Source organism: Symphodus melops, assembly GCF_947650265.1.
Source record: "Symphodus melops genome assembly, chromosome: 8".
Lineage (NCBI taxonomy): Eukaryota > Metazoa > Chordata > Actinopteri > Labriformes > Labridae > Symphodus > Symphodus melops.
In genome coordinates, this window is record NC_136698.1 from 20,527,228 (window position 1) to 20,541,124 (window position 13,897).

Consider the following 13,897-nt stretch of genomic DNA (forward strand, 5'->3'; position numbering starts at 1 on the left):
ATTTTTTTATTCCTGATGCAGTCCAGTGGTCAAGTTGTTGTGAAAAATAAAGTCTATAGTGTAGTATGCTCCTGATGCGAGTTCACAGCGCACGTCCACTGAACGTAATCCACGCACGCTGTCCTAAACACAGCTACACTAAAAACAGCTACTTTATTCTCTAAATTAGAGCCCTTTAGTGGTGAGGAACATACGGAAAATTAATGTGCTTATTCTACAGCCCTTATCGGACAAGGTGAAGTGTTAATTTACAAAAAAAAAAAAAGATTTAACCTGCAATATGATATTTGAGCCGAAGCTCAAACCCCGGTGTGCAATGTCGTCTCTAGGAATTGAAGTTTCCTCACTTGTGACATCGGTGAGGAATAGTGAGCTGTCCACCACAGTCAGAGCAGGTAAGTCAAAGGGAGGCTTGGTGTGGTACGGGCGTCATGTCTCCTTTGGCGTCCGTCGTTCCACTCACTCCTCTTCAAGTCTATGCAGTCCTTGATGACAGAGCCTTCGGCTGGCGGAGCGTTGGGTGGCGGTGTCCTCCAGCTGGGTTGGATTTAACACACACACACACACACACACACACACACACACACACACACACACACACACACACACACACACACACACACACACACACACACACACACACACACACACACACACACACACACACACACACACACACACTGATGAAAAAGATTACCGTAATACATTTCACAAGAAAAAGTCAGTCCATTCACTGCCTCAGAATGACTTCATTTCCTCACTTCCTCAGTCTCTTTTTCGTTGTCGCTGTCTGTGTCAACATTACGTGCAGCAGCTCTATTAGCTTCTTTGACAGCCGGTTCGATCGTCGTTAACTTGAAAGCTGCATCATATGCATTTCTCCGTGTGTTTTCCATGATGAGGGTGCATGCATGAAGCGCAAAATGACTGATATTAAGCTCCGACGTGACGAGGTCAAATGTTTTTGCGGCAGAAGCTCATTGTCCCCCGACAAAAATCCAAAAATAAGCCGCATCCTTGTAAAAGCCGCAGTGTTGAAAACATGACAAAAAAGTAGCGGCTTATAGTCCGGAATTTACGGTACTTTATTCTCTAAATTAGAGCCCTTTAGTGGTGAGGAACATACAGAAAATTAATGTGCTTATTCTACAGCCCTTATCGGACAAGGTGAAGTGTTAATTTACAAAAAAAAAAAGATTTAACCTGCAATATGCCATTTAATCCGAAGCTCAAATCCCGGTGTGCAATGTCGTCTCTAGGAATTGAAGTTTCCTCACTTGTGACATCGGTGAGGAATAGTGAGCTGCCCACCACAGTCAGAGCAGGTAAGTCAAAGGGAGGCTTGGTGTGGTACGGGCGTCATGTCTCCTTTGGCGTCCGTCGTTCCACTCACTCCTCTTCAAGTCTATGCAGTCCTTGATGACAGAGCCTTCGGCTGGCGGAGCGTTGGGTGGCGGTGTCCTCCAGCTGGGTTGGATTTAACACACACACACACACACACACACACACACACACACACACACACACACACACACACACACACACACACACACACACACACACACACACACACACACACACACACACACACACACACACACACACACACACACACACACACACACACACAGTTGAGCTGTTAAAACTTCTCAAACGTACACATTCAAACCTGAGGCATTCACATTCTCTTCACTAAAATTTTATATCAAGACTTCGATATATGTCCTCGATGACAGAGCCTTCGCCTGGCGTTAGCTCAGCTGTGACATGACACCAGGGAGTCCCCCTTGAATCATTATCTGTGCGTGTGAGAGAGAGAGAGCAAAGTCTGTGCAAATGCAGCACTGATGTCTATTTATTTTTTTATTCCTGATGCAGTCCAGTGGTCAAGTTGTTGTGAAAAATAAAGTCTATAGTGTAGTATGCTCCTGATGCCAGTTCACAGCGCACGTCCACTGAACGTAGTCCACGCACGCTGTCCTAAACACCGCTACACTAAAAACAGCTACCGTAAATTCCGGACTATTGAGCGCACCTGGATATAAGCCGCACCGGCTAAAAATAAGTAAATAAATGTATTTGTACATATATAAGCCGCACTTGATTATAAGCCGCAGGTGTCCACGTTGTAACAGAGCTATTTACACAGAAAGATGTGACACAAAAATATTGTTTTAACATTTAATTAACTACGTAGGCTACCGGTAACATCCGCAAAAACGAAGCCTACTAACTGGAAATCCTTTATCGAACAGTGTCAGTAACACGGCTGATGAAAAAGATTACCGTAATACAGTAATACATTTCACAAGAAAAAGTCAGTCCATTCACTGCCTCAGAATGACTTCATTTCCTCACTTCCTCAGTCTCTTTTTCGTTGTCGCTGTCTGTGTCAACATTACGTGCAGCAGCTCTATTAGCTTCTTTGACAGCCGGTTCGATCGTCGTTAACTTGAAAGCTGCATCATATGCATTTCTCCGTGTGTTTTCCATGATGAGGGTGCATGCATGAAGCGCAAAATGACTGATATTAAGCTCCGACGTGACGAGGTCAAATGTTTTTGCGGCAGAAGCTCATTGTCCCCCGACAAAAATCCAAAAATAAGCCGCATCCTTGTAAAAGCCGCAGTGTTGAAAACATGACAAAAAAGTAGCGGCTTATAGTCCGGAATTTACGGTACTTTATTCTCTAAATTAGAGCCCTTTAGTGGTGAGGAACATACAGAAAATTAATGTGCTTATTCTACAGCCCTTATCGGACAAGGTGAAGTGTTAATTTACAAAAAAAAAAAGATTTAACCTGCAATATGCCATTTAATCCGAAGCTCAAATCCCGGTGTGCAATGTCGTCTCTAGGAATTGAAGTTTCCTCACTTGTGACATCGGTGAGGAATAGTGAGCTGCCCACCACAGTCAGAGCAGGTAAGTCAAAGGGAGGCTTGGTGTGGTACGGGCGTCATGTCTCCTTTGGCGTCCGTCGTTCCACTCACTCCTCTTCAAGTCTATGCAGTCCTTGATGACAGAGCCTTCGGCTGGCGGAGCGTTGGGTGGCGGTGTCCTCCAGCTGGGTTGGATTTAACACACACACACACACACACACACACACACACACACACACACACACACACACACACACACACACACACACACACACACACACACACACACACACACACACACACACACACACACACACACACACACAGTTGAGCTGTTAAAACTTCTCAAACGTACACATTCAAACCTGAGGCATTCACATTCTCTTCACTAAAATTTTATATCAAGACTTCGATATATGTCCTCGATGACAGAGCCTTCGCCTGGCGTTAGCTCAGCTGTGACATGACACCAGGGAGTCCCCCTTGAATCATTATCTGTGCGTGTGAGAGAGAGAGAGCAAAGTCTGTGCAAATGCAGCACTGATGTCTATTTATTTTTTTATTCCTGATGCAGTCCAGTGGTCAAGTTGTTGTGAAAAATAAAGTCTATAGTGTAGTATGCTTCTGATGCCAGTTCACAGCGCACGTCCACTGAACGTAGTCCACGCACGCTGTCCTAAACACCGCTACACTAAAAACAGCTACCGTAAATTCCGGACTATTGAGCGCACCTGGATATAAGCCGCACCGGCTAAAAATAAGTAAATAAATGTATTTGTACATATATAAGCCGCACTTGATTATAAGCCGCAGGTGTCCACGTTGTAACAGAGCTATTTACACAGAAAGATGTGACACAAAAACATTGTTTTAACATTTAATTAACTACGTAGGCTACCGGTAACATCCGCAAAAACGAAGCCTACTAACTGGAAATCCTTTATCGAACAGTGTCAGTAACACGGCTGATGAAAAAGATTACCGTAATACAGTAATACATTTCACAAGAAAAAGTCAGTCCATTCACTGCCTCAGAATGACTTCATTTCCTCACTTCTTCAGTCTCTTTTTCGTTGTCGCTGTCAGTGTCAACATTACGTGCAGCAGCTCTATTAGCTTCTTTGACAGCCGGTTCGATCGTCGTTAACTTGAAAGCTGCATCATATGCATTTCTCCGTGTGTTTTCCATGATGAGGGTGCATGCATGAAGCGCAAAATGACTGATATTAAGCTCCGACGTGACGAGGTCAAATGTTTTTGCGGCAGAAGCTCATTGTCCCCCGACAAAAATCCAAAAATAAGCCGCATCCTTGTAAAAGCCGCAGTGTTGAAAACATGACAAAAAAGTAGCGGCTTATAGTCCGGAATTTACGGTACTTTATTCTCTAAATTAGAGCCCTTTAGTGGTGAGGAACATACAGAAAATTAATGTGCTTATTCTACAGCCCTTATCGGACAAGGTGAAGTGTTAATTTACAAAAAAAAAAGATTTAACCTGCAATATGCTATTTAATCCGAAGCTCAAATCCCGGTGTGCAATGTCGTCTCTAGGAATTGAAGTTTCCTCACTTGTGACATCGGTGAGGAATAGTGAGCTGTCCACCACAGTCAGAGCAGGTAAGTCAAAGGGAGGCTTGGTGTGGTACGGGCGTCATGTCTCCTTTGGCGTCCGTCGTTCCACTCACTCCTCTTCAAGTCTATGCAGTCCTTGATGACAGAGCCTTCGGCTGGCGGAGCGTTGGGTGGCGGTGTCCTCCAGCTGGGTTGGATTTAACACACACACACACACACACACACACACACACACACACACACACACACACACACACACACACACACACACACACACACACACACACACACACACACACACACACACACACACACACACACACACACACACACAGTTGAGCTGTTAAAACTTCTCAAACGTACACATTCAAACCTGAGGCATTCACATTCTCTTCACTAAAATTTTATATCAAGACTTCGATATATGTCCTCGATGACAGAGCCTTCGCCTTGCGTTAGCTCAGCTGTGACATGACACCAGGGAGTCCCCCTTGAATCATTATCTGTGCGTGTGAGAGAGAGAGAGCAAAGTCTGTGCAAATGCAGCACTGATGTCTATTTATTTTTTTATTCCTGATGCAGTCCAGTGGTCAAGTTGTTGTGAAAAATAAAGTCTATAGTGTAGTATGCTCCTGATGCGAGTTCACAGCGCACGTCCACTGAACGTAATCCACGCACGCTGTCCTAAACACAGCTACACTAAAAACAGCTACTTTATTCTCTAAATTAGAGCCCTTTAGTGGTGAGGAACATACGGAAAATTAATGTGCTTATTCTACAGCCCTTATCGGACAAGGTGAAGTGTTAATTTACAAAAAAAAAAAAAGATTTAACCTGCAATATGCTATTTGAGCCGAAGCTCAAACCCCGGTGTGCAATGTCGTCTCTAGGAATTGAAGTTTCCTCACTTGTGACATCGGTGAGGAATAGTGAGCTGTCCACCACAGTCAGAGCAGGTAAGTCAAAGGGAGGCTTGGTGTGGTACGGGCGTCATGTCTCCTTTGGCGTCCGTCGTTCCACTCACTCCTCTTCAAGTCTATGCAGTCCTTGATGACAGAGCCATCGGCTGGCGGAGCGTTGGGTGGCGGTGTCCTCCAGCTGGGTTGGATTTAACACACACACACACACACACACAGTTGAGCTGTTAAAACTTCTCAAACGTACACATTCAAACCTGAGGCATTCACATTCTCTTCACTAAAATTTTATATCAAGACTTCGATATATGTCCTCAATGACAGAGCCTTCGCCTGGTGTTAGTTCAGCTGTAACATGACACCAGGGAGTCCCCCATGAATCACTATCTGTGCGTGTGAGAGAGAGCGAGAGAGAGCAAAGCCTGTGCAAATGCAGCACTGATGTCTATTTTTTTTTTCCTGATGCAGTCCAGTGGTCAAGTTGTTGTGAAAAATAAAGTCTATAGTGTAGTATGCTCCTGATGCGAGTTCACAGCGCACGTCCACTGAACGTAATCCACGCACGCTGTCCTAAACACCGCTACACTAAAAACAGCTACCGTAAATTCCGGACTATTGAGCGCACCTGGATATAAGCCGCACCGGCTAAAAATAAGTAAATAAATGTATTTGTACATATATAAGCCGCACTTGATTATAAGCCGCAGGTGTCCACGTTGTAACAGAGCTATTTACACAGAAAGATGTGACACAAAAACATTGTTTTAACATTTAATTAACTACGTAGGCTACCGGTAACATCCGCAAAAACGAAGCCTACTAACTGGAAATCCTTTATCGAACAGTGTCAGTAACACGGCTGATGAAAAAGATTACCGTAATACAGTAATACATTTCACAAGAAAAAGTCAGTCCATTCACTGCCTCAGAATGACTTCATTTCCTCACTTCCTCAGTCTCTTTTTCGTTGTCGCTGTCAGTGTCAACATTACGTGCAGCAGCTCTATTAGCTTCTTTGACAGCCGGTTCGATCGTCGTTAACTTGAAAGCTGCATCATATGCATTTCTCCGTGTGTTTTCCATGATGAGGGTGCATGCATGAAGCGCAAAATGACTGACATTAAGCTCCGACGTGACGAGGTCAAATGTTTTTGCGGCAGAAGCTCATTGTCCCCCGACAAAAATCCCAAAATAAGCCGCATCCTTGTAAAAGCCGCAGTGTTGAAAACATGACAAAAAAGTAGCGGCTTATAGTCCGGAATTTACGGTACTTTATTCTCTAAATTAGAGCCCTTTAGTGGTGAGGAACATACAGAAAATTAATGTGCTTATTCTACAGCCCTTATCGGACAAGGTGAAGTGTTAATTTACAAAAAAAAAAGATTTAACCTGCAATATGCTATTTAATCCGAAGCTCAAATCCCGGTGTGCAATGTCGTCTCTAGGAATTGAAGTTTCCTCACTTGTGACATCGGTGAGGAATAGTGAGCTGCCCACCACAGTCAGAGCAGGTAAGTCAAAGGGAGGCTTGGTGTGGTACGGGCGTCATGTCTCCTTTGGCGTCCGTCGTTCCACTCACTCCTCTTCAAGTCTATGCAGTCCTTGATGACAGAGCCTTCGGCTGGCGGAGCGTTGGGTGGCGGTGTCCTCCAGCTGGGTTGGATTTAACACACACACACACACACACACACACACACACACACACACACACACACAGTTGAGCTGTTAAAACTTCTCAAACGTACACATTCAAACCTGAGGCATTCACATTCTCTTCACTAAAATTTTATATCAAGACTTCGATATATGTCCTCGATGACAGAGCCTTCGCCTGGCGTTAGCTCAGCTGTGACATGACACCAGGGAGTCCCCCTTGAATCATTATCTGTGCATGTGAGAGAGAGAGAGCAAAGTCTGTGCAAATGCAGCACTGATGTCTATTTATTTTTTTATTCCTGATGCAGTCCAGTGGTCAAGTTGTTGTGAAAAATAAAGTCTATAGTGTAGTATGGTCCTGATGCGAGTTCACAGCGCACGTCCACTGAACGTAATCCACGCACGCTGTCCTAAACACAGCTACACTAAAAACAGCTACTTTATTCTCTAAATTAGAGCCCTTTAGTGGTGAGGAACATACGGAAAATTAATGTGCTTATTCTACAGCCCTTATCGGACAAGGTGAAGTGTTAATTTACAAAAAAAAAAAAAGATTTAACCTGCAATATGATATTTGAGCCGAAGCTCAAACCCCGGTGTGCAATGTCGTCTCTAGGAATTGAAGTTTCCTCACTTGTGACATCGGTGAGGAATAGTGAGCTGTCCACCACAGTCAGAGCAGGTAAGTCAAAGGGAGGCTTGGTGTGGTACGGGCGTCATGTCTCCTTTGGCGTCCGTCGTTCCACTCACTCCTCTTCAAGTCTATGCAGTCCTTGATGACAGAGCCTTCGGCTGGCGGAGCGTTGGGTGGCGGTGTCCTTCAGCTGGGTTGGATTTAACACACACACACACACACACACACACACACACACACACACACACACACACACACACACACACACACACACACACACACACACACACACACACACACACACACACACACACACACACACACACTGATGAAAAAGATTACCGTAATACAGTAATACATTTCACAAGAAAAAGTCAGTCCATTCACTGCCTCAGAATGACTTCATTTCCTCACTTCCTCAGTCTCTTTTTCGTTGTCAGTGTCAACATTACGTGCAGCAGCTCTATTAGCTTCTTTGACAGCCGGTTTGATCGTCGTTAACTTGAAAGCTGCATAATATGCATTTCTCCGTGTGTTTTCCATGATGAGGGTGCATGCATGAAGCGCAAAATGACTGACATTAAGCTCCGACGTGACGAGGTCAAATGTTTTTGCGGCAGAAGCTCATTGTCCCCCGACAAAAATCCAAAAATAAGCCGCATCCTTGTAAAAGCCGCAGTGTTGAAAACATGACAAAAAAGTAGCGGCTTATAGTCCGGAATTTACGGTACTTTATTCTCTAAATTAGAGCCCTTTAGTGGTGAGGAACATACGGAAAATTAATGTGCTTATTCTACAGCCCTTATCGGACAAGGTGAAGTGTTAATTTACAAAAAAAAAAAGATTTAACCTGCAATATGCTATTTAATCCGAAGCTCAACTCCCGGTGTGCAATGTCGTCTCTAGGAATTGAAGTTTCCTCACTTGTGACATCGGTGAGGAATAGTGAGCTGTCCACCACAGTCAGAGCAGGTAAGTCAAAGGGAGGCTTGGTGTGGTACGGGCGTCATGTCTCCTTTGGCGTCCGTCGTTCCACTCACTCCTCTTCAAGTCTATGCAGTCCTTGATGACAGAGCCTTCGGCTGGCGGAGCGTTGGGTGGCGGTGTCCTCCAGCTGGGTTGGATTTAACACACACACACACACACACACACACACACACACACACACACACACACACACACACACAGTTGAGCTGTTAAAACTTCTCAAACGTACACATTCAAACCTGAGGCATTCACATTCTCTTCACTAAAATTTTATATCAAGACTTCGATATATGTCCTCGATGACAGAGCCTTCGCCTTGCGTTAGCTCAGCTGTGACATGACACCAGGGAGTCCCCCTTGAATCATTATCTGTGCGTGTGAGAGAGAGAGAGCAAAGTCTGTGCAAATGCAGCACTGATGTCTATTTATTTTTTTATTCCTGATGCAGTCCAGTGGTCAAGTTGTTGTGAAAAATAAAGTCTATAGTGTAGTATGCTCCTGATGCGAGTTCACAGCGCACGTCCACTGAACGTAATCCACGCACGCTGTCCTAAACACAGCTACACTAAAAACAGCTACTTTATTCTCTAAATTAGAGCCCTTTAGTGGTGAGGAACATACGGAAAATTAATGTGCTTATTCTACAGCCCTTATCGGACAAGGTGAAGTGTTAATTTACAAAAAAAAAAAAAGATTTAACCTGCAATATGCTATTTGAGCCGAAGCTCAAACCCCGGTGTGCAATGTCGTCTCTAGGAATTGAAGTTTCCTCACTTGTGACATCGGTGAGGAAAAGTGAGCTGTCCACCACAGTCAGAGCAGGTAAGTCAAAGGGAGGCTTGGTGTGGTACGGGCGTCATGTCTCCTTTGGCGTCCGTCGTTCCACTCACTCCTCTTCAAGTCTATGCAGTCCTTGATGACAGAGCCTTCGGCTGGCGGAGCGTTGGGTGGCGGTGTCCTCCAGCTGGGTTGGATTTAACACACACACACACACACACACACACACACACACACACACACACACACACACACACACACACACACACACACACACACACACACACACACACACACACACACACACACACACACACACACACACACACAGTTGAGCTGTTAAAACTTCTCAAACGTACACATTCAAACCTGAGGCATTCACATTCTCTTCACTAAAATTTTATATCAAGACTTCGATATATGTCCTCGATGACAGAGCCTTCGCCTGGCGTTAGCTCAGCTGTGACATGACACCAGGGAGTCCCCCTTGAATCATTATCTGTGCGTGTGAGAGAGAGAGAGCAAAGTCTGTGCAAATGCAGCACTGATGTCTATTTATTTTTTTATTCCTGATGCAGTCCAGTGGTCAAGTTGTTGTGAAAAATAAAGTCTATAGTGTAGTATGCTCCTGATGCCAGTTCACAGCGCACGTCCACTGAACGTAGTCCACGCACGCTGTCCTAAACACCGCTACACTAAAAACAGCTACCGTAAATTCCGGACTATTGAGCGCACCTGGATATAAGCCGCACCGGCTAAAAATAAGTAAATAAATGTATTTGTACATATATAAGCCGCACTTGATTATAAGCCGCAGGTGTCCACGTTGTAACAGAGCTATTTACACAGAAAGATGTGACACAAAAATATTGTTTTAACATTTAATTAACTACGTAGGCTACCGGTAACATCCGCAAAAACGAAGCCTACTAACTGGAAATCCTTTATCGAACAGTGTCAGTAACACGGCTGATGAAAAAGATTACCGTAATACAGTAATACATTTCACAAGAAAAAGTCAGTCCATTCACTGCCTCAGAATGACTTCATTTCCTCACTTCCTCAGTCTCTTTTTCGTTGTCGCTGTCTGTGTCAACATTACGTGCAGCAGCTCTATTAGCTTCTTTGACAGCCGGTTCGATCGTCGTTAACTTGAAAGCTGCATCATATGCATTTCTCCGTGTGTTTTCCATGATGAGGGTGCATGCATGAAGCGCAAAATGACTGATATTAAGCTCCGACGTGACGAGGTCAAATGTTTTTGCGGCAGAAGCTCATTGTCCCCCGACAAAAATCCAAAAATAAGCCGCATCCTTGTAAAAGCCGCAGTGTTGAAAACATGACAAAAAAGTAGCGGCTTATAGTCCGGAATTTACGGTACTTTATTCTCTAAATTAGAGCCCTTTAGTGGTGAGGAACATACAGAAAATTAATGTGCTTATTCTACAGCCCTTATCGGACAAGGTGAAGTGTTAATTTACAAAAAAAAAAAGATTTAACCTGCAATATGCCATTTAATCCGAAGCTCAAATCCCGGTGTGCAATGTCGTCTCTAGGAATTGAAGTTTCCTCACTTGTGACATCGGTGAGGAATAGTGAGCTGCCCACCACAGTCAGAGCAGGTAAGTCAAAGGGAGGCTTGGTGTGGTACGGGCGTCATGTCTCCTTTGGCGTCCGTCGTTCCACTCACTCCTCTTCAAGTCTATGCAGTCCTTGATGACAGAGCCTTCGGCTGGCGGAGCGTTGGGTGGCGGTGTCCTCCAGCTGGGTTGGATTTAACACACACACACACACACACACACACACACACACACACACACACACACACACACACACACACACACACACACACACACACACACACACACACACACACACACACACACACACACACACACACACACACACACACACACACACACACACACACACAGTTGAGCTGTTAAAACTTCTCAAACGTACACATTCAAACCTGAGGCATTCACATTCTCTTCACTAAAATTTTATATCAAGACTTCGATATATGTCCTCGATGACAGAGCCTTCGCCTGGCGTTAGCTCAGCTGTGACATGACACCAGGGAGTCCCCCTTGAATCATTATCTGTGCGTGTGAGAGAGAGAGAGCAAAGTCTGTGCAAATGCAGCACTGATGTCTATTTATTTTTTTATTCCTGATGCAGTCCAGTGGTCAAGTTGTTGTGAAAAATAAAGTCTATAGTGTAGTATGCTTCTGATGCCAGTTCACAGCGCACGTCCACTGAACGTAGTCCACGCACGCTGTCCTAAACACCGCTACACTAAAAACAGCTACCGTAAATTCCGGACTATTGAGCGCACCTGGATATAAGCCGCACCGGCTAAAAATAAGTAAATAAATGTATTTGTACATATATAAGCCGCACTTGATTATAAGCCGCAGGTGTCCACGTTGTAACAGAGCTATTTACACAGAAAGATGTGACACAAAAACATTGTTTTAACATTTAATTAACTACGTAGGCTACCGGTAACATCCGCAAAAATGAAGCCTACTAACTGGAAATCCTTTATCGAACAGTGTCAGTACACGGCTGATGAAAAAGATTACCGTAATACAGTAATACATTTCACAAGAAAAAGTCAGTCCATTCACTGCCTCAGAATGACTTCATTTCCTCACTTCTTCAGTCTCTTTTTCGTTGTCGCTGTCAGTGTCAACATTACGTGCAGCAGCTCTATTAGCTTCTTTGACAGCCGGTTCGATCGTCGTTAACTTGAAAGCTGCATCATATGCATTTCTCCGTGTGTTTTCCATGATGAGGGTGCATGCATGAAGCGCAAAATGACTGATATTAAGCTCCGACGTGACGAGGTCAAATGTTTTTGCGGCAGAAGCTCATTGTCCCCCGACAAAAATCCAAAAATAAGCCGCATCCTTGTAAAAGCCGCAGTGTTGAAAACATGACAAAAAAGTAGCGGCTTATAGTCCGGAATTTACGGTACTTTATTCTCTAAATTAGAGCCCTTTAGTGGTGAGGAACATACAGAAAATTAATGTGCTTATTCTACAGCCCTTATCGGACAAGGTGAAGTGTTAATTTACAAAAAAAAAAGATTTAACCTGCAATATGCTATTTAATCCGAAGCTCAAATCCCGGTGTGCAATGTCGTCTCTAGGAATTGAAGTTTCCTCACTTGTGACATCGGTGAGGAATAGTGAGCTGTCCACCACAGTCAGAGCAGGTAAGTCAAAGGGAGGCTTGGTGTGGTACGGGCGTCATGTCTCCTTTGGCGTCCGTCGTTCCACTCACTCCTCTTCAAGTCTATGCAGTCCTTGATGACAGAGCCTTCGGCTGGCGGAGCGTTGGGTGGCGGTGTCCTCCAGCTGGGTTGGATTTAACACACACACACACACACACACACACACACACACACACACACACACACACACACACACACACACACACACACACACACACACACACACACACACACACACACACACACACACACACACACACACACACAGTTGAGCTGTTAAAACTTCTCAAACGTACACATTCAAACCTGAGGCATTCACATTCTCTTCACTAAAATTTTATATCAAGACTTCGATATATGTCCTCGATGACAGAGCCTTCGCCTTGCGTTAGCTCAGCTGTGACATGACACCAGGGAGTCCCCCTTGAATCATTATCTGTGCGTGTGAGAGAGAGAGAGCAAAGTCTGTGCAAATGCAGCACTGATGTCTATTTATTTTTTTATTCCTGATGCAGTCCAGTGGTCAAGTTGTTGTGAAAAATAAAGTCTATAGTGTAGTATGCTCCTGATGCGAGTTCACAGCGCACGTCCACTGAACGTAATCCACGCACGCTGTCCTAAACACAGCTACACTAAAAACAGCTACTTTATTCTCTAAATTAGAGCCCTTTAGTGGTGAGGAACATACGGAAAATTAATGTGCTTATTCTACAGCCCTTATCGGACAAGGTGAAGTGTTAATTTACAAAAAAAAAAAAAGATTTAACCTGCAATATGCTATTTGAGCCGAAGCTCAAACCCCGGTGTGCAATGTCGTCTCTAGGAATTGAAGTTTCCTCACTTGTGACATCGGTGAGGAATAGTGAGCTGTCCACCACAGTCAGAGCAGGTAAGTCAAAGGGAGGCTTGGTGTGGTACGGGCGTCATGTCTCCTTTGGCGTCCGTCGTTCCACTCACTCCTCTTCAAGTCTATGCAGTCCTTGATGACAGAGCCATCGGCTGGCGGAGCGTTGGGTGGCGGTGTCCTCCAGCTGGGTTGGATTTAACACACACACACACACACACACAGTTGAGCTGTTAAAACTTCTCAAACGTACACATTCAAACCTGAGGCATTCACATTCTCTTCACTAAAATTTTATATCAAGACTTCGATATATGTCCTCAATGACAGAGCCTTCGCCTGGTGTTAGTTCAGCTGTAACATGACACCAGGGAGTCCCCCATGAATCAC

At 44.4% G+C, this 13,897-nt stretch overlaps 1 long non-coding RNA gene across 2 annotated transcripts in view; it reads left to right on the plus strand.

Annotated features, from left to right (window-relative positions):
- The window catches only part of LOC306828708, a 122,910-nt gene that overhangs the window by 9,672 nt on the left and 99,341 nt on the right, over nt 1-13,897 (plus strand). The window lies entirely within an intron of this gene.